The sequence below is a fragment of the Ischnura elegans genome, chromosome 1, assembly GCF_921293095.1.
Source record: "Ischnura elegans chromosome 1, ioIscEleg1.1, whole genome shotgun sequence".
Lineage (NCBI taxonomy): Eukaryota > Metazoa > Arthropoda > Insecta > Odonata > Coenagrionidae > Ischnura > Ischnura elegans.
Window position 1 is genome coordinate 145355685 of NC_060246.1, and position 22167 is coordinate 145377851.

Below are 22167 nucleotides of genomic sequence, written 5' to 3' on the forward strand. Positions count from 1 at the left end.
TCGTCTTCATCTTGTCACGGGAAAAATATTTGATTTGTGATTTTCAAATATTTTTTATAGAGAAAACGACGTTTCGCATTTCAAATAGCATTTGAAAATTAAATTTTATGAATTCTTCGATTTCATAAATGGTCCAAAGATAGGTTTCAATTTCCGAGGCGTTGAAAACGTACATAATATTCGAAATTACGCATGCTATATGAAAAAAGTATTAACAAAATTTTTATCTAAGGAAATATTTACCTATATTTTCTTATCTGACTTAAAATAAACCACAAAGACGAAAATCACCATTTTTGTAGAGTGCGTTCCCGCGGGGTACTCGTAAAGTAAGTAAACAATCACATTCGCATTATTAATATTCCCTTTCTCTTTTCGACGCAGCTTCTGCATGAAGCACAATATTGAGAGATTTTCCATGTAATACATAATAAACAACGTGGATAATGAAATGGATTGCTGAATACTAAGGAGAAGAAAGTAAATACTGAATAGAAACTGAAATTAAAATACAGTTCATTCGAAGCGATGAATGAATGATTGGCATGACATCTCAAGTGTTAGAATGCTTCGAATAACTGAGAATGGAATACAAAATATATTTCTCTGAATGCAACCACCTTTGGATTGCCTATTTCTGGACACCTGCGCTAAGAAGAAGAATTTTTACATACTGACAAACAATGAAAACAAAAAATATGGTCATAAAAAGTTTCAAACACACGCCAGAATATGACTGAAACAAAGGCAAAAGTTCGTCTTAAGTCTTGTGCATTTACCTTCATGCATAAACTTACACAATCTTAAAGGAAAGCTTATATTTTTGTGTTTTACGCTTCGACTTTGGGAAAGGAACGAAGCGAGACTTAATAAGAGTAAACATTTACTTCCTGCATTTCTGCATTTCTAGCAATAAAATTGAGGTTTCCTGTATTTGCATTTCGAATTTCACTCGTGAATAACTAAGCACGCCAGTAGTTCCACAAAAGAATTATAATATTTATTCATTTATGTAATTGCATACAGCTCTTGGTCCATACGCATTTATTTTTCTGTATTATATCTACAGAAAAGTTACTAATGACCTTACGAAGGAGAAAAGCGAAATTAAATTTGTTTACGATAGGTTAGAAAATTATTATGAGACTGGGAGTCTTGGTAACGCGCCAGCAATGTACTTTAAATCAGTACATATAGAAACAAATCAGGAAAGATGATTTCAGTGACATTGCACATTTTAATGGGGAACTTGCATGGGTCGTCGATTGCTCAAAAAACTATTTTGAATAAGTAAAATGGATACATTAGCTCGCATTAATACCTTAAGTTTCTCCATTCAACATCAAAAGAAATAAAAAAATTGCCTTTATAATCGAGAAATTTTTCTCTTAGCCGACCACTGCGCGAAGACACCCGAGCGTTGCCGAGGCCTGGCGTGACGTCATAGGTGCCAAAACAACCGTAGGGAGTTGGGAAATACGCTGAGCTCATGAATTAAAATTTGTTTTGAGGGAATATTTAGCCGCTCATCGTCACTTTATTTTGTTCTTTTATTCTTGGGCAAGATTTCCTACTGCTATTGTGCCACGATTGTTACGTGGGATATTAATAATGCAACATCGGGATGATGAAGTACAAGCGTTTCACTTCGTATGTTTTAGTTATCAGAAAAATGGATAATAACGTTGCCGCTCGTTCAAATAGTACACCTGAAATTCATCTACATCTCCATAATACCCTGCAAGCCGCCTAAAAGGCGTGTGACAGGGGGTGTTAGTACACCAGCCTTTTTTTAGGACACCAAAAATTGATGCCACGACCTTTATGAAATTTGTTATGACAATTTTTGTTATACGTCGGTGGCAAATCGAGATGTAAAAGAAACTTGTAATACTGGAGGAAAACGACCGTAAGCTTACGAGCTGTGATGTTGAATTTAGCAACGACGTATTAGCGGAGAAGGTAGTCCTATCCGTCCTACGGTACGAATTCACAACAGTCTGCACACAATCCACATGTGAGATCGCGAATCAGTCCCGCTGCCATCACACACACACAAGCTACAACCTATATCAATAATATACGTAAATTCATAAACAAAGTACTAGCATATACCATAAATATATAGTGGGAAATAGGCAAATACAATTATCTAAAACTGGAAGTCACTACCATTCTTATATTCATCACGTACAACTTACAATAACAGAGCTCGTTATGATGAAAACAACTATTTATTCACTGATTAAAAGCCTTAAATTAGCCCACGCAAGTGACACAGGTGGCTTCTCTCACTACTATTCGTTGAAATAATAGAATAACAAACTTCACAAACAGTTTTGATCTTGATAGCTTGATTGTGAAATGTCATATCTACGATGAACACGCCGCCGCTGACATTTTTTACACTACTGTTAGACATTTATCGATAGCGTAATAGCACTTTTTACAATTCAATCGCGATGGAACACTGATAACTCTTGGCCGATATTTTTCAACCTTGTCAAACTTTGTGCATTACAATCACTGGCACTGTGATTATTAGCGGTAGCTTAACAGGAGATGTCACGTTGAAAATAACACTATTTTGGCACAAAAAATGTTCCTAGGTGTCTCCAATCAGCGAGCAAAAGTTGCACTGACTGGAATTCACCTCATAATACAAGCACAGGTAGTCCTAAACGACGAATTCTCCGGTGCCTACGAATAATTGGATGAAGTTATTGTATATAAAAGACATGGCGGAAATTAGTAAACATCAAAATTGTTTTAATTATGTACTTAAATGAATGATATGCCGTCGATAACATCAACTTACAATTAACGTATCACCCTTCCAACGGCCGTGGCTCAGACTCCTACAACGATGTTATTCAGGTATTACAAAATTTTTGGTTTAACTGCTCCAGTTATATATTTTATGCCCTTACTCAGATATTAATATTATAAATAATAAAAAATATGAACGCTTCCGAGCCTCTATCGTTGGATTTTTTTCTTTAAATAGAAAATAATCAACACTTCTCACAAACGAAGCTCTCACAACTGCTGGAAACTATTACAAACAATCACAATAAATGCTTCGTGTGATGTTTAGGCACCTATGACGTCATCGAGGCTTCGTCGGCAGTGGCTTGGGGGGTGAGGGAGTTTTGGCGCGCTTTAAAATTCGTTATATTTATCATTGAATATCTCGCGAAGGAAAACTCAGATTTACATGCGGTTATCTTTGTTGAATTGAGAAAATAATTTCTGTCCGCCTGTGAAATTACAAAAAATTCATGCAAATTCCCCATTCCGTCGTATGAAATAACGCTCCAGAGAAAGACAGATTCAATTCAAATCACGTAATTCACTTAGCAGTATAACCGTTACTTCCCTATTGTTTGGTAATAAGTGAGAGAGAGGCCGCTAGATGTCGGCCTACCATATAATTGCTCCCATGGATGACATAATAGCTCCCAGGGTTGAGAGGAGCGAGGGAGTTCATCTGACTCACAAGTATAGTAAAGTCGTGTGGGCAAAGGCAGTGCGGTGCATTTCGTGGTGTGACGATGACCGCGAGCCGAATCATCCGGGGAGAGAAGAGAAGGCATGCAGCGAAAGGTAGGTGGACATCGGGACGTTCTCTCTCTCTCCTATTCCTATTCAGGATATAATCCATTTTTTATCTGTTTTTTGGGGGCGAATCTTTAAATTTCACATTTTCGTATTGGCCCAGAAACCTATTTCACAGCCTTATTTTCCGAATGGACTACTGCTATCACTAGGATTTGAAAAAATGTCTTTATCATTTTTAGTAATGGATAAGCTGAGCCTTTTCGAATGTCAACCACTCAAAACTAAACTCCCCTTACCAATAAAAAAAACAAATACTTTTCCGGCAAACCCTTTTCTGCCTATGAGCACACCCTCGTTACACCAGTTCCCTCTAGTGCAAAGGCCGGTTTCACGAAGATTGGGGTCGTGGCGATTGATTAATCAAAATAAAGAATTACTCTCCTCGTTATCGGCTCTGACTATAAAAAATTGGCTTTTATTGAGTAAACTGATGGAAATAATTGAGATTCTCCGGTATGAAAAGGGACGGGTCGGTAGAATCCTCTCCCATTCGAAGAGTGCGACTGAAAGAAATCTGCTCCGAAATAAGCTGATGATAATAAAATACATCAAGATGAGGACTTGTTACATTGATTCTCTGACGGAATCACTATAATTATAAACTTTGCTCTGCCGTTAAAAAACAAGTGATACGCCAATTTTTTACGATTTTGATGCCGTTTGAAAAATAAAGAGACCTTTCATCATCACTGGTAAAAATACTAACAATAAGACTGGAATAATGTGAATAATACGTAAAATCTTTTGGAGGATTTTCATATGGTATTCCGTACATAAAGCAGTATAGCGCAGATCCTCGTTTCAGTCCTAAGATTATTTTGACGCAGCTCTCCACTCAATTCTCCCGTCGGCAAATGTTTCATACCTACGTAATTATTCTCTATCACATCCTTCTTTACCCCTTCACTATATTTAATTTGAAGTATTTCATTTCCATTCTTCTCATTTACTGGTCGCTCGACGATTTTCTTCGTCTGGACATCATTTGTCAAGATACAGCCGATAAATTTTCTGTCTCCTTATCAAGGTTTAGATGAGGCTTCTCTTCTTTCCTACTTTTCTTAGGATTTCCTTGATACTTACTCGATCGATCAATTTCTTCCTCATCAATCTTCCGTAGCAACACATTCGTTGCCTCACTTTCGTTGAGCATACTCCAAATGTGAGCTCTGTTGAAATTTTTTCTGAGTTTCATGTTTAAATTTCCCGCGGTAAGGAGATCTTACTTTTAATGGAACGCTCTCTTCGCCTGGCCTATTATGCTGACAATTTCTCTCTTGCTTCTGTCACCACTTTATTATTCTGCTTCCCCTTAGTTTTCTTTTCGTTTATTTTCAGCTGATATTTACTGCATACAAATATATATTAAACGATTGATAATAAATAATTAACAGTTGCAATATCCATTCGCAGCAAGGGAATCTAAATTTTTTTTTCAAATCCCGCAAATTTCCCTACCTATGTAAACTAGAATCTTTTTCCGGTCGTTATTTCTATCTGCTACCACAGCTATGCGATCGGAAAATCGTGGTATGCTTATTTTTTTCTGAACGTCAACGCCCGATGCCCTTGCCTTATGTTTCATTTTATAAACTGTGGATTATTCAAATGCCATAGTAAGGGACTAATTTTGTGTTATTTCATCCGTCACCTGCTTCTCGAACCATTCGAGCTTCATGGCGACCGTGTCGCTGCTTCTCTGATACTCCTCGGTCTTTGCGCGGGCTACGTAGAGCTCCTTTTTGAATTGGTGAAGGATTGATTGGGTGACTATAAAGAGCGCTTTAGTCTCTCAAATCACATATTCCCATTGAACAATTAAATGAGGGCATCTTAGAGAGAGAAATCCCTCGGTGAGAGAAATCACTGCTGGCATATGAATGGGCCTATTTTATTAGACGACTACGGAGACACAGCGTATTTTGCATGTCGGCGTAAATACTCAACCCCTCTCAAACACCATTTAGGCGGCTCGCAGGATATTATGCATATGAGCTAGATCTCTGGTGACGCCACAACTTTGACAATAGCGGGCGGAAACTTACACGCTTTCTGGTTTTTGCAGTAACGAGCGAATCGCAGGATTGGGAAGATGTTTCTTCCACGTAACTCACATTTCCCTTCCATCTTACAATTATTTTGAATGAATTCCGATTTCCGATCAAAATGAACGACACAATTTCGCAAACGCGGTGCCACATTTCATTTTCACATAATTCGTATCAAACGCGTCGCGAATGGCGCATTCGATGCTGAATTAAACCGCACTTACATCAACATACTACCCCGCAAGCCGCCAAAAAGGAGTGCGGCAAGGGTTGTTAGGGCACCAGCCGTTTAAAATTGAAAAGTTAATGCGAAATTACGATTATTATTTATTTAAGTCCTTTATGGTTCGGGGGAAAATGATTACCCATATTTTTTCCGTTCGTTCGAATATTTCTCTTAATTTAGCGCTTCTGTCGGACCTGGACGGAGGGACATGAGTGAGGCTAGCCTAAGGTAAGTACTATTATCCACATTCTAAACCAAATGCTGGTTCCTCCAATTGGGAGATGGAAAATTTAATATTTCCAATATCCAGTTGCAGCAAAGGTATCGAAATTAAAAAAGATTATCGCACAAATTGCCCTATACCAATAAGCAAGGTAGAGATAACCTCCACTGTCGGCCATTTTGTCTTCTGAAGCAGAATTATTGGGTTATCATGACAGCAGAAATTTTGGCCCAGGATTGAGTTAAGAATTTAATTATTTTAAAAAGTGTTTATCCGATATTGATATTAAATGACACGCACCGGTGTAAGCCGAGAGATGAACCCGTCAATTATGCAATAACCCGGTTTAAAAACCCCTGTTTACCACGCAGCGTACACCTATATGTCTAATTTATCATCATGAGCCGAGGAAGCAATTATGATGATAGGTAAATGAATAATAGCATAGCAAGATACGCTGCTCCAGTGTCATAAACAATTACCCTGTCCGTGAAACCTTCCTCGCGATGCCATATGAATAATGCGGATGGCATGTAAAACAGAATGAAAAAAAATCTCTCTTCCGCAATTAACTCACCATCAAAAGGTTTTTACTGAACCATGTGTGTAATTCTATGGTACTACATTTATTTTCAGAAAATACTTAGAGATTAAATATCTTTTTTTGAGATTATCAACACAGCCGAGGGGGAATTTTCACCGGCAGCCAGTTTTCAGAGACAGGACTGGGTCTATTGTTTTCATTTTAGTTTACCGTCATGGCTTCATAACGTAAGTTAATCAGAGGTTCTCCCTAAGTCATGCGATTTGACCCACTACCTCGGGTAGCGTCAGGATTCAGAGCCATAATGAAATTCTTAAGAAAAAGCATCAAAATCTACATCAAATTATTCATGGATTCAATGTTGTACAGCGTCGGATCCAGGATGGGGAAAAGGGGGGATTAGGTATGGGCCTGAGGAACGTTCCACATGTAGTGGAGGCCCGAACAAAATTACTATTTTATCTAGTGTAAATTGGATACCCCAGAAGGAGCTCTAGCCTCCTCCCTCATTCCCTTCAAGGAAAGGGGTGGAACACCATCAGGGTCAATTGTAAAGTAAAAATACTCGAAAAAAGACGAAGTGAAGATATGGAAAGAATATTGGGAAAAGTAGTGCATTTGAGACTGTCTAAGACGAATGCTTTAGAATACGAGAGGGAAGTGGATAAAGTTGAATGAGAGTCCCAATTTTAAGATCAGAATTCAACGCAGCGGTAAAGGTGCGTTTACACTTGGTTAACATGTTATATAAGAAAGTTACATATAACATGTTTTACGAAAAAGTCACAAATCCGTGTAACAAGTTACATGTAACATTGTGTTACAAAACAAAAATTCATATTGTATAACAAGTTTTTGGTTTCTCGCACGAAGTGGGAAAATGTGTAACATGTTACAGAAAAGAGGTGAGGCGCATGGTGGGGATAGCCAGTTGACGGGTGGGCTAGAACTCAATTTGTAACACGATATTTGTGCATTTTTGGCTCCGCTGGACTTGTTATAAAACAAAAGTTATATTAAACAAATGTTACAAGTAACTTGTTACATAAAGCATGTCTATATAACATGTTACACAGTGTAAACACACCTTAAGAGGGGTGTGAAAACATAAGCTGATATGAAAATTGAGCAGTGAGCGCGTCAAAGCAATTTTAGGACTATTGACGAGTATCGATCGTTAGTGGTCATACTCAATATCTAACCCCTAGTATCACCAGAAATAAGTATCTTTCTTTCGGGGGATGAAATTTGGAACTGTTCCTCTCTAAACAAGGAATTTTAGGCAGTGAAATGAGACTGCATTTATTCTTCCGCATAATTTTTGTTTGTGTCTCCCAATTATTACAGTACTGCCGAAGATTATTTACAAAAATACATACTAAAACCTTTGATTCAAATAAAATAACATTGAAATAAAATTACAGAATAAATAATTAGATAATGTTGACTGAAATGATACGGAAAGTTACCAGTAGGATCCATTATGACGCCTAGAGTCTTTCTGATGTGAGAGGTCCATTTATAACGTCAATAAACTGACAGCTGTGAGTAACTAGCCATAACAAGAGTCATAGAAGCTTTGTAACGTAAGAAGGCAGTTTTTTTTTGTTTTTGAAGAGGGGAGTGAATATCTATGGAGAAAAAATTAGCATGCTAAGATTTGCCTATGACATCGCAGTCATAGCAGAAACAGAGAAGGATTTGAAAAATATTCTCGTTAATATGGGTAGGGTAATGGGTAAAGTTCAACTTAAAATAAGCACGAAGAAAGCTAAGATATTAGTATGCAGCAGAAGGGAAGAAGTCAAGACTAACTTTAAAATAGGGAAGAAAAAACTGATAGAGGTGGATGAATTTGGTCATTTGGTAAGCAAAATAACAAGTGACGGGAGAAGCATGAAAGAAAATATCAGCAGAATAACCCAGGCGAAGAGAGCATTCCACCAAAAGAGAGACCTGCTTACAGCGGAACACTTAAATATGGAAGTAAGGAAACGATTTATAAGAACCTACATTTGGAGTATGCTCCTATACAGAAGTGAGACATGGACAATGACCGCAGCGGAGAAAGCAAGGATAGAGGCTTTCGAAATGTGGTGGTACAGAAGAATGATGAAGATCAAATGGATCGACCGAGTCCTAAGAAGAGTAGGAGAGATTAGAAGCTTCATGAAAACCTTAACAAGAAGACGGAGCAACCTTATAGGCCACATCTTGAGACATGATGGCCTGATGAAGACAATTGTCGAGGGACAGGTGGAAGGCAAGAACGGAAAAGGAAGACCTCGAACAAAGTATATGGAACAAGTAAAGAAGGATGTGAAAGAGAAGAAACACGTAGGTGTGAAAAGATTAGCTGATAGGAGAACTGAGTGGAGAGCTGCGTCAAACCAATCCTAGGATTGTTGGCCAGTGATGATGATGATATGATTTATTTCCCAAAGTCTACACAACCCATAAAATTGCTATTTGATGGGTAAATTACCCATAGAGTGAACCATCACTTCGAAATATAAAGTCATACAATTCAATCAGGAAAGAAAATCGGCAGTTAAGTACCGCCTGCACCACAAAGCCTGCTGGTTTCATTAATTCGTAATTGGAGCAAATAGAAATTACAATAAGCTACATAAATACTCGGAAAAATATTACAGGTACGCAACAACTTTACCTTTTGCTGTAAAAGACTAGAGGCCTCATATCAAGTGTTAACATTTTTAAGTGAAAACATTCATCCAAACATCTCATATTCGCTCACAGATTTCTCATTTACATGACATGGAGAACTCATTCACACTAATGGGTCAAATAAAGAAATAAAGTAGCAGGTAAGTGCTCCGAGAATTACGTAACAACTCCAGGAAGTTGGAATTAGCTCCAGGAAGCGGCTAAAAGTCTTCACAGCCGATCTATTTACCATCTAGAATAAAATTGAACGCAGGGGGATCAGCCAAGTTTCTCAGGGGGATAGCAAAGGGACCCAGTCCGTAAAAGGCCTTGTCGTGAAGATGGGACGGATGCCATGGGATAGAAGCGAGGAACCTGGATGGCCTACGAGGGCTTGGCTGCACAAAGGAAGGAGAGAGAAAAGACCCATGGAAGGGTCGCCGATAAGAGAGAAGGGACTAGCTGAAGTACGATCTCTCTAAATCCCGAGAAAAGGGTTTGGGAATCGGCGATGGCAGCGAAGAATATGGAATAATAGGCAAAGGGAAGGAGGAATTCCAAGAGATGTAGATAAGGAGGCCCCGGATGAAGGGCGGGAAAAAGAGGGCTTGTGAAGGAGGCCCTTTGGCGATGACGTTTCCTCGACGCTGTCTCTCTCTTTCCTAGGGTCTCCGACAAAAGGTTTGAATAGAGAAGGGATGGACGGCTCCATCCAGAAAGAAAGACCGTTCCCTTTATCCCCACCGATATATTCTTGTTTTAGGTGCCACAGAGGGTATGGGCTGATGGATGCATTATTGGTAGCTCCTAGAAGACGTGGATTTTTCGACGAATACGGAAGGGTTTAGGGACTATTAGAAAGGAATACGGGTAAGGGAGGCGGAGGCATGATGGAAGAATTCGGTGCTGCATGGTATATATCAAGAACATGATATATATTCGTTTTATTACTAAAAGAGGGAAGCACATCATCTTAGAAGATGACTGTAACTTTTAACAACAGGAATTCTTAATTACGAAGAATTACAAAGTGGAAAACAAGTATTGAGGGGTTTTTAACTTTTCTCGGGGTTCCGCGCGGGTAAGGTAGTCAAAGAGCGCCTACGTTTCGGGTTCCGACTCGTCACCCATTCTCAAGGTTACTGAACGAATATTTGAAGTAACCGTCGAACATCATTACCAGGAGACATGAGATGAAATAAAATAAAGTGGATGTCACTAGATTTTTATGGCGAAGAAACCAATTTTGGAATCGTTTAACTAAAGAATACACAGAGAAAAGACTGGAAAATAAAAATTTCAACAGGAATACCGGATATTTGATCAGCAGCTCTTGGAATCGAACTAGATAAAGGATTACCATTACCAAAGCTATGATTACGCTGCTCCACGGTCCTCCGCGACAACAATCGGGACTCGACCGATGCCGCCCCTCCTGACGACAAGCTTCAACGGTCATTGCAAATATTCATTCATTACCCTTGAGAATAGGTGACTAGGCGGAACCTGAAACGTCAGCGCTCTTCGAATATCTTACCCGCGTGGAAACTAGAGAAAAGTTAAAATACCCGTTAATACTTGTTTTCCACTTCGTAATTAAGATCTTCTAGTGTTGATTTGAGATATTCAAATTTTTAAAGTTTTGTAAAAATCTATAAATATTTTTTAATATTTAACAACTTATTTCAAAAAATTAATATCAAGTCTATATTTATATGTTAAATCACATTATAGGTATAATCCTTGCTAAACTGATACGGCTCCTGTATTTTTTTTCCAATGCAGTTTGGCCAAATAGAACTGTTGGCCCTCTTTTAACCCCACTCCTTCAATTATACTATATAGGTACTTACTACCGAAACACTATCTCGGTCCTCAGCTGAAGGCAGATATTTTTTGGCTTACCTGACACTTTGGGTCACTCTTAGACAATAATTAGTCAATATACAACAAATGCTTCCGTGTAATAGCACTGAGTCAGGAGAGAGTCAGAAAGTAGTATGGGTTGCCAATTTTCGATTGCCCCGAAGATCCATACCAATAGTTCGGAGCAAGTAATGCTAGGCCATGATTTCTCCACCTTTCCCTATATTCTAATGGTTATGGTCAATGATAATTGTTTGTGGTATACTTTAATCCCGCCGCAGCCCTGAAGAACTCAGTGGTCCGCGCAGTGGCTTGGAAGGCCAAAGGTCCGTCACTCGATTCCCGGTGCAGCAGAATTTTTCCAATGGCAATTAATGTGAATGATAATAATTAGTATGCTGCATTAGTAGCCTTAAATATTTCATTGCCATTTAAAGTAGGTACTATTGTTGCCTAATCTCTTTTTTCAACTAAGCAAATTATGCAAGTAAGCAAATTTCCTACATCTTAAATTAATATATCATTATTTAAATTTTCGAAAGTGAAAGGCAATGAAGATGGTCCGAGTGCTACACTGCCGATGTGGTGATAGACTCGGGCACAGTACTGTCAGCGAACCATATCAGCGACGTCGAAGCCTATCTTACCTTGTAGGTGGTCGTAGTGATGCAGACTGCCGAATCTTGCGCATGCGCAATAACCTCCCACCCTAAGCGGTTGGGAAGCGGCGGCAATACGAATAGTTCGAACCGAAATATTGAGTCATTACTTCAGAAAAAACCTCTTTTAGAAACTGGTACGGTATTTGGAGGAGGCGATCGACAGCTGAGGTAATTTGCGCCGCGAAGGAAGGGTAGGTAAGGAAGAGTGTAGAGAAACCCGGCGTCGGCATTAGCCTGCTCTTAACGAAAGGCACCAAGAGGACCAAGGCTTAACGGTCCATCCGACGGACGGAGTGTTGCGCTTGTAATGTTCTCCACTAAACATTCAATCGGAGATCGGGCAGTCTCGATTTGATTTGGACCCGATCCCCCTTCTAGGAACTCATCCACTCTTTAATAATTTTTTATCATATTCACCGATAATTCATTGACTTAAAAACTCTACGGATACTAGAAACGTAGAACTTAGCGAATATGATAATCCTTCGTCAAAATGAATCCGAAAAATTTATTTGATATCTAAAATAAAACTTGGTGGTAAAACGATCATTATAAGAAATGCGTCATTTAATATATATTTCGAAGATTTGCTTCCAAGCACAAATATTTATTTAAAAATTAATGAGGGCGGTTTTTGCCACATTTCCTATGACTTCTCAGAAAAATGTCAGGGCTATCTATTCATGTAAGTATAGCCATTTACTCTAACTTACTAACAGCTCTGCGCCTGAATTACACTTTGTCCACAAAATATTGAATGCTGCGCTACTAAAAAGAAGTATTCAACAGATTTAACATACCCCGTAGTTATAACTTATTTCAAGTAAGTACCACGCAAATAATAATGTGAAAAAATTATTTTCTACATTGTAATAAATCATAAATTATGGATCATCCTTTTAAATATTTCAACCTGCTTTTTTCTTCGCGGGCAGTGAATAAATAAATATCCAATTAGAAATATTTCATCGTAATTTTTTTCCCCAGACAAGAGCCACATGAGTTGAGTTGGAACTAAGCGCTATGCGTTTAATACTCCAATTGAAGCATCTTCCATAGTTCTGAAAACATCTACCACTCCAACCTTAGGCTTAGCCCGCACTGGTATACCGTAATTTCCTCTTTTCACGAACGACCGCACTCTAGACGTACCGGGCTATCTTCAGCGGTCAAGTGACGTCGGTCATCGCACGCTTCGCCCAATAACCAATCCAAACCTCCAAACTTGATTGCGGCACCGAGTTATTACTCTGGGCTCCTCACTCGAATTTCATTATTCAGCGAATGCTGGAAAAGGCACGCATTAGGTCTCCATCGGGTCGCTGCAAACGAGCACGACTCTGGAAATAGCTGAAAATACTGCCTCGAAGCTTCAAAAAAAAATCTCGGTCTCCCTTCTGCGCGGGCACGGCACCACGGTATCGTTGTATTTTTTTATTATTACGGCAAACCCTAGAGAGGACGAGGAAGGAGCGAGAAAAGTGTCAGAATACGCCATTATGGGGTTAAGCAACCAACAAGAGGTCTAAGCAGGAACGTCCGTCCTTCCCATTGCAACTATGTACAGTGCGCAGGTAGGCGTCCGTAAAAAACTGATGACTGCGTTTTAAAACTTCCTACCGCACGCGATCGAAATAGATAGTTTAAACATTTTTTTAAATTTCCCTTTATATTCCAAATTTTATACTTCATAGACTATTTAAAGGTCGTACGGCGCTCCAAGAGCGTCTATAATATTGGGAAATGTCAGTTCATGTCAAGCATGCCGGTTTCTTTCACAGAAATCAATCACTTGGTGAATACATAAAATAATTGCATGATATTTATTTGAAATAAGACTCCGAAACCCAAAATGGATCTGATAAAAAATATATTAAATGAGTAGGAAGATCAAAAATGTATATTTGACGAAGAGTATCTAAAAAAAACTGATTCGAGACACGAAAATAGGCTCATGGCCATCAAAAAGTGAATACATACTGCGGAAGATGAAACGCATGGCCTTCATCTTCAGCAAATACCCTAGAGTGCATTCGTACAGAACGAAACATTCCCCACGTGTCATGATTTAGCTTCCCCGGCCATTAGGTGCCAACTTTCACCAAGTGCTTACATGTTGTTTATTCAACATTTGCGAACGCGTTACGCAACAAAAAAATCAATTCATCTAGTGAGCCGACCACTTTAAAAGAAAAGCATTTTTCTCAAGCATAGATGACACAAAACATACGGCTCCTTCGCCGAAATACAGTTTCCTTCCGTGTGCCTATTTTTGTCCTTTTTTTAATATATTTATTCTTCCTATGGATCACTTGTTCTTCCGAAGTTTCTTCTTGAAGTTTCTTCGCAGATTTTTCCCAGCAAAACGGAGAAGATATAATAAAATACCTTCGAGATAAGTTCTTGTATTGAAGTTGGTTATGCTAAAATTTTAATTTCAGTTCGTGAACAAGTGCATAACAGTTAGTTAGGATACTTTTCCCTATTTCAGTCAATTCCTTAACTTATTTCCAAATATGCATAGTTTTGTAGCGGAGCGCTGTCCGCTACTCAGGACATGGACTCTTGGGGAAACCCAGGAGGTGGGGGCGTGAAGCCCTCGACGGGAGAAGGGCTTTTGGGGCCCGTTGTAAAAGAGAGAGAATAAAGGAGTTGTGGTTTGAACCTCGAAGTGAGCGAACGTTATTTTGAATATCCTTCTCCTGCGAACCGGCGCTACATTGGCGCAGTCGGTAGGATTGTGTTCTCGATCCTGAGATTTTGCGTGCGGTTCGGCGGCGGCAGCCATGGCGGGTATGGTGATGCCGGAGAAGTTTAGTGGTGCGGAGGAGTGGGAAGACTGGGTCTTCCAATTTGAGACAGTGGCGGAAATAAATAAATGGCCTGAGGAGCAGAAGACGCTCTATCTGAGACTCTGCCTCACAGGAAACGCTCTCTCGGCGTTTCGTGATCTGCCGGAGGAAAACCGTGGGAGCTATGCAAAGGCGCGGGAGGCATTGGGGCGGCGCTTCAACCCAAGGGAAGCGAGCGAGAAGGAGAAGGCGCGATTCGTCCAAAGGGCGCGCAACCCCGGAGAAGACATCGCCGCCTTTGCCACGGACCTCGGGCGCCTTGCTCGGCGCGCATACCCTTCCTGGCCCGAGGATGCGAGAAAGGCCGTAGTGCGCGACCGCTTCCTCGATGGGCTCGACCGGAACATTCGGGTGTGGGTGAAGCAGGCGAGACCTGCTAGCCTCGAAGAAGCAATCGGCGTTGCAATCGAGATGGAGGCAATCCATTTCGCCGAGTCATCCACCAGGGGAGTGAATGCGTTGGCGCCGGCGACGCTCGTCAGGTCACAGGAAATCGGTGTGGAGAGTCGGGGGTGCGGTCGCGAGGACAGAGTGGAGGCCGCGTTGACACAGAACTCAGAGACAATGAGAGAGGTGTTGCAATTTTTACGAGGGATGGTTATGTCGAGTGGTGAGGACCACGGCCCCGCTCCCGCTCCGGAGAGGCGGCGCCCTAATGCCAGTGTGAGGCGCAGAGATCGGCCGCGCTGTTGGATGTGCGGCGAGGAGGGCCATCTGAGGGCCGAATGCCCACGGCTTTCCTTCTCGGGAAACGATGGGAGGCCGAGGAGACGGTAACCTTCTCGGCCGCAGACAAAAAAGGAACCCGAGACACTACTTCACCGCTCGAGGGCGTCGGAGGACGCGGAGTAAAGGAAATTTGGACGATATTGTCTGAGTCAGTGCCCCTGGTGCGCGGATCCGTTTCGGGGATCCCCGTCGAGATACTAATAGACACGGGAGCGGCAGTGTCATTGATATCGGAGGAAATATGGAGCCGCACCGAAAATTCGGGGAAAATCATAACAGACAATGTGACACTAATAACGGCAAATGGGGAGCCATTACGGGTGCTTGGGAAGGGTGAAGTGATACTTCAGATCGGTGGGGAAGAGTTCTCTCATAATGTGCTCATCGCCCCGCGCCTATCGAAGGGATGCCTCCTGGGCGCCGATTTTCTGCGAGCACATCAGTGTGACGTGGCTTTTTCCCGGAATTGCATTCTTCTCCGCGGGAAAGCGGTGCCTTTTCTCTCAAGTGAGGGAAAGTGCGAGTGGGGCTGCGCAGTGACGTTGAAGGAGAACGTTGTTCTTCCTCCTCACCACGAAGTGGTAGTGGAGTGTTTGGTGAGCTCGGACCCGGGGTTCAAAGAAAAAGTGGGGATAATCGAGCCAAACCCAAAACTTTTAGAGCGTTATGGCGTTTTCGGTGCGCGGATTTTGCATAACGTGAAGGATACCGTGAATATGCTTTTCCTGAATCCCTTGGGAGAGACAGTGACTCTATACAAAGACACGAAAGTGGGCGTATTACACGAGTGTTGTGGAGAACAAGTGGAAACAAGTCAAAAGCCCGTTTTTAGTCTGGAGAACGCGCATCTTCCCCCAGCATCTTCCCTCTTTGACTTAAACTGTGCCGATATTAGTGAAGCGGAAATAGAGGAACTCAAAACAGTGTTGAATGAGTTTTCAGATGTGTGCTCTCGAGGACCCTACGACTTAGGGCGTACAAACATTCTTAAGCACACAATAGAGACTAGTAATGTGTCCCCGATTCGGCAACCTCCCAGGCGATTGCCCATCCACAGACGCGGAGAAGTGCGACGAATCGTAGAGGAAATGATGAGGGACGATATAATCGAAGAATCATCTTCTCCTTGGAGTTCACCGATCGTTCTTGTGAAAAAGAAAGACGGATCGACGCGATTTTGTGTTGATTATAGGCGTCTGAATTCCGTGACTCACAAAGATGCTTATCCCCTCCCCCGCATGGACGACATTCTCGATTCGCTCGCCGGCGCAACAGCTTTCTCAACAATAGATATGGCGTCAGGATACTGGCAGTGCGAGGTCGCGGAAGTTGATCGAGAAAAGACAGCCTTTACCACTGGTGACGGTCTATATCAGTTTAAAGTGCTGCCTTTCGGATTGTGCAACGGACCCAGTACATTCCAAAGACTAATGGACCTAGTGCTCGCGGGTGCACAGTGGAGGTCTTGTTTGGTGTACTTGGATGACGTCATAATTTTTGGAAGGGATTTTAGGGAGCACGTAGAAAGGCTAACAGATGTGTTGATGCGCCTAAGGAAGGCGGGACTGAAAATTAAGCCTGAGAAGTGCCAAATCATGAAACCATCTGTGAAATTTTTAGGCCATATAGTCTCCAAAAATGGTGTTGCGACGGATCCTGATAAAATTGCCGCGATCACACAATGGCGATCTCCAGCATCCCTTGAGGAGCTTAGGGCGTTCCTAGGAACTGTGTCTTACTACAGGCGGTTCATTAGAGACTTTTCACAGATAGCCTGCCCCCTTCACAGGTTGACCGAAAAGCATGCCTTATTTAAATGGAGTGCAGAATGTGAAGACGCCTTTCAGACTCTTAAGCGAAAGCTAACGTGTTCACCGATTTTGGCCTTCCCGCGGATGGACTGCGAATTTACGCTCGACTGTGACGCTAGCGGGATGGGTATCGGGGCCGTACTCAGCCAGAAACAGGAAGGCGAGGAAAGGGTTGTGGCCTATTATAGTCGGACGCTCTCACGTGCCGAAAAACAATATTGTGTGACGAGGCGTGAACTTTTGGCGGTAGTAAATTCTACCCGCCATTTTCGCCAATATTTATTAGGCAAACGGTTTGTGGTGCGCACCGATCATAATTCCCTTCAGTGGTTGAGATCGTTTCGAGAACCGGAAGGACAAGTTGCTCGCTGGCTTGAGCAATTGTCGGAGTATGACTTTTTAGTGGTGCATCGGCCGGGAAACAAACATGGAAATGCCGACGGTTTATCCCGGTCTGTTTGTAAACAGTGCGCTCGGGGAGAGGGGGAGCTGATTTCAGCGGATATCGACGCCGTCTTAGAGGCCCCCAGTGAAAGCGTGAGAGACAGACAAAGCAAAGACCCCGTGCTGAGAAGGGTAATGGAAGCACTCGAAGCAGGAATTCGGCCGTCCGAGGGAGAGAGGAGGGGTGACTGCCCGAGGGCGAAGGCTTTGTGGACGCAATGGGATAGACTAGTGTTTAAGGATGGGGCTCTCTTTCGAAGGTGGGAAGAAGAAGGAAGGGACGCCTTCCGTCTCCAGATAATTGTGCCTGCTGAGGCTAGGGACGAAATTCTTCGGGCTTTGCACGATTCGCCCGTCGGAGGCCATTTAGGGTATGAGAAAACTCTAGGTAAAGTGAGAGAGCGCTACTATTGGCCCGGATACACAAAAGACGTGGAAATTTGGTGCCGCACGTGTGAAGATTGTTCGCGTCGGAAATCCCCGCCTCACCAGCAACGAGCACCACTGGGTCATTGCCCGACGGGAGGACCGATGGAAAGGATTTCCATGGACATTTTAGGACCACTTCCTCAAACAAAGTTGGGAAATAAATATATATTGGTGGTCGCTGATGAGTTCACCAAGTGGACCGAAGCGTATGCCATGCATAACCAAGAGGCGGAAACAGTGGCGCATCATGTTAAGGGCTTCGTGTGCAGGTGGGGAGTGCCACGGGAAATCCATACTGATCAAGGACGCCAATTCGAATCCCGCCTCTTCCAAGAGATGTGTAAAGTGATTGGGGCGGTAAAAACAAGAACATCACCCTACCACCCACAGTCGGACGGCCAAGTCGAGCGGTTCAATAGAACATTATTAGCTATGTTGAGCCAGTGGACGGATATGGAATCCGAATGGGATGAGCATTTGGATTCCGTCATGCTAGCCTATCGGTCGGCCAAACACAGCAGCACAGGATTTACACCTTATTTTCTTATGTTTGGCAGAGAAGTGCGCCTTCCCATTGAGTTAGAGTGGGGGATCCCTGACGTGCAGAGGGGGGTGGCGAAAGAAGGCGACTTTGTGAGACGCTTGCGAGAGAGCCTCGAGAAAGCCCATGATCTCGCACGGCAGAGGCTTGGGTCGGCCCACCTCCGGCAAAAAGAACAATACGACCGCCGGTGTCACGGTGCACCCTTTGAGGAAGGGGAAAGGGTATGGCTCCACGATCCCGCTACGGCAAGAGGGAAGTGTCGCAAATTCCATCGCCCCTGGACGGGTCCTTTCCAAATCATACGGAAATTGTCCGAGGTCACGTACCGAGTGAAGAAGGTGGATAATCCTCGCCGCCGCCTAGTGGTACACTTCAACCGACTCAAAAGGTGGGAGGAAAGACCGGGAGGAGACACGGAAAAGGAATGTGAGAATACGGACGGAGTTGAAGAGACAAAAGATGGGCCAAGAGAGGCCGAGACAGCGAGGGAAAAACCGGTCGTCCGCGGAGGGGGTGGATGGAAGTTTTTCTCCATTCCACCAACACAGGAGGGCCAAGCGACTCCGGCAGCGAGAGAGGAGCCACCAGCTGAAGCGGTTATTGAGCCGACCATGCGATATCCCAGACGGGTGACAAGGGAGCCAGAAAGGTTTCAAGCCGGGCTCTGAGGAAGGAGTAATTCCGGGGGGTGGTCTCTTTTCTTTTCGTTTCAGAGGTAAGGAGATAAAGGCGCCAACTTTCCGAGATCCGAGGACAGCGAAGGTTCCAGCTATGCTGACCGTCGCGAGGGCGCGACGCCTTTGAAAGGAGGGGGCAGTGTAGCGGAGCGCTGTCCGCTACTCAGGACATGGACTCTTGGGGAAACCCAGGAGGTGGGGGCGTGAAGCCCTCGACGGGAGAAGGGCTTTTGGGGCCCGTTGTAAAAGAGAGAGAATAAAGGAGTTGTGGTTTGAACCTCGAAGTGAGCGAACGTTATTTTGAATATCCTTCTCCTGCGAACCGGCGCTACAGTTTTATAAAATAAGCAGAAAAATTAGGATCCCTTCACGAAAGAAAAAAATCACCATGAAAATCAAACTTGTTGGGGTTGAAGTAATTAAAACTTAGCTTTTTCCATATGCTGATTACCATGTGGAAAAGACAAAGCATAGGATTTCCACCAAGTCATGCCCGTAACTATTACTTTATTTTTATTAGTACCCTCAATCTCTGGTTCTTCGGCACTGTCTCGTTCCAAGTCTCAACTCCTCCAATCCGTGCTGTTCCTTCTTATCCAACAAATACCCTCCCAGTCCTCCACCGACCCCTTATTACGAGCATAAATGTCACGGACCCCCAGTGCCCATTCACTCTTTAGCCGCTCCCTAACCCTTAACGAACTTATCGAAAAACTAAAACACGCGTAGCAAGGGACGGCCATTGCGAAAAAGGGTCTTTTCAGTATACCACCACGTAACACATCTACCTAAAGCCACTCGCGTGGGGGGAGAAAAAAATTAAAAGAAATTTAGACCAAAAGAAAAGAGCTAACTCTATGGGGCCTCTCCGGGTGCTTCCAACACGAGAGAGAGAGAGAGCTTTGGTCGCGAAGGGAACGTAGCTAGGTGGTATGCACTCGTGTTTTATTATTTTTTTGTCTAAATTTTTATTTCCGGAGGGGTGGAGTGTGAGGGGATACAGCGTTAACGTGCCGATAGAGAGCTAGAAGGGGTGGGTGGACTAAACGGAGGCATTCGCTTATATATGTAAATATATATATGTGGGTTTGGAGGGGGGTGGTTGTGGCACGGCAAAGAGTGAGAAGGCCAGGTGTACGAAGACCTGGGCGTGTGGAGTGGGACACACGCGGCGCTGCTGAGTGGCTGGAGACAAGAGAGGAGGAGGAGGGGGCTCCGCGAGCTGGGTAGCGGGAAGTGGGATGGGAAGGTGAAAGCGGAGGAGGGGAGGGGATCCGAGGAGTGACGAGTGGTAGGTGGACTGAATAGGGCGGAGGTGGGGAAAAGAGGGGAAGGCCTCTTTTTTATTATTTTTTAAAATATTTTTTCCACCCACACCATCACAATCCAAACCCTTTGCGCCGCCACCTATTCCCATTCCACAGCACTCACGTGAATAAAAACTTCGCTTTGTTATCTTTTTTATTTTTTGCGAAATTTTATTTTAATCCTAGTTTTTGTTTTATCATACCCTCCCCCACTTCCATCCGTGAGAGTTGCAGAACGCCGATGCGTGCTTTGGGATCTAGTGAAGCACATGAATCGAGCTATTAACGATTTCGCCCTTAATTTTTTTTCTCATCTTTTGTTTTAGAAACGCAAAAGAGGAGGACTTTGCTTTCTGTCTTGTTTTCTCTCTGTCTCTATCGCGAGAGCAAAAGAGAGATACACAGTATTAAAGAGGGAGGGAGAGAAAGGAGAGGGGTCGTGCTTAGGAAATATGGGAAAACACGCAACGAAGGGTGAAAAGGTTTTTACCCGAAAGGAAAAAAAAGTAATCGAAAAATTGTATTTTTTTTCTCGACGGGCGAGAGAGGAAAATACATTATCGAGATGGTGTGGAGTTTTGGAGGCGCACCGTTTCGTGACGGGTTGAGGCTCGGGAGCTTTTTATGTTATCACTTTGTTAAACAAAAGGAGATGCGTTCTCCTGAGCGTTCTTGAACCGTTCCTTCGTAAATTAGTTTAATGGTTGGAATTTGGTGGAGCATGGGGGATTGGAGGCTCAGCACGTACCACCAGAGGATAGATTATTGTCATGTTTTCGCAAGGAACGCTCGACGCATCATCGCGGAAGAGCATGCGTGGTTAGAACCCTTTTGTTTTATCTCCTTCGAAGAGCAGGAAAATTTATAAGAATGTCACCTAACGTCTCTCATCGGAAATGTCAGCTCTCAATTAATATTTCCACCCGAAGGTTGGTTTGGATAGGTGAGGGTAAAGCTCGCCCTAGACTTAGTCAAGGGAGTTCGAATACCACTTATTTAAGGTAGAGAGTACCGTTCCTTTATCTGGGCTACCTTGCACTTCGAGGCTTGTATTTGAGGGAGTCCGATGGCATCATCCGGGGATCAAACTCGGGATTGGAAATAGGTTTTCAAAAGGTTTTAAATGTCATGGTCCCATGGCTTCGATGTCCTACTCCCAATACCAAGATTCCTGGATCGAGTCTCTCCTTCGGTACTCTTTTTGGCCGGCCACGGTGGCTGCGGAGTAAACTTCTCGCCTGCCAGGCCGAAGGTCGCAGGTTCAATTCCCGCCTGGGTAGGTTGTCCCTAACCAGGGCATGGCTGTTCATTTACGAAACTGTTTCATGTTACGGAAACCCCGATGTAAAATGTCATATAGAGCTGTTTTCTTTGGCGTGGTAATAAATAAAACGGCTTAATCCCAAGAAATCATTCAGGTGACTACGAATATTTAACCAAAATATACCAACCAACGCCATTTCGCTCTGGATCAGATACGTATACTATACTACGTGCAATAAAGAGACAAAGAAAGT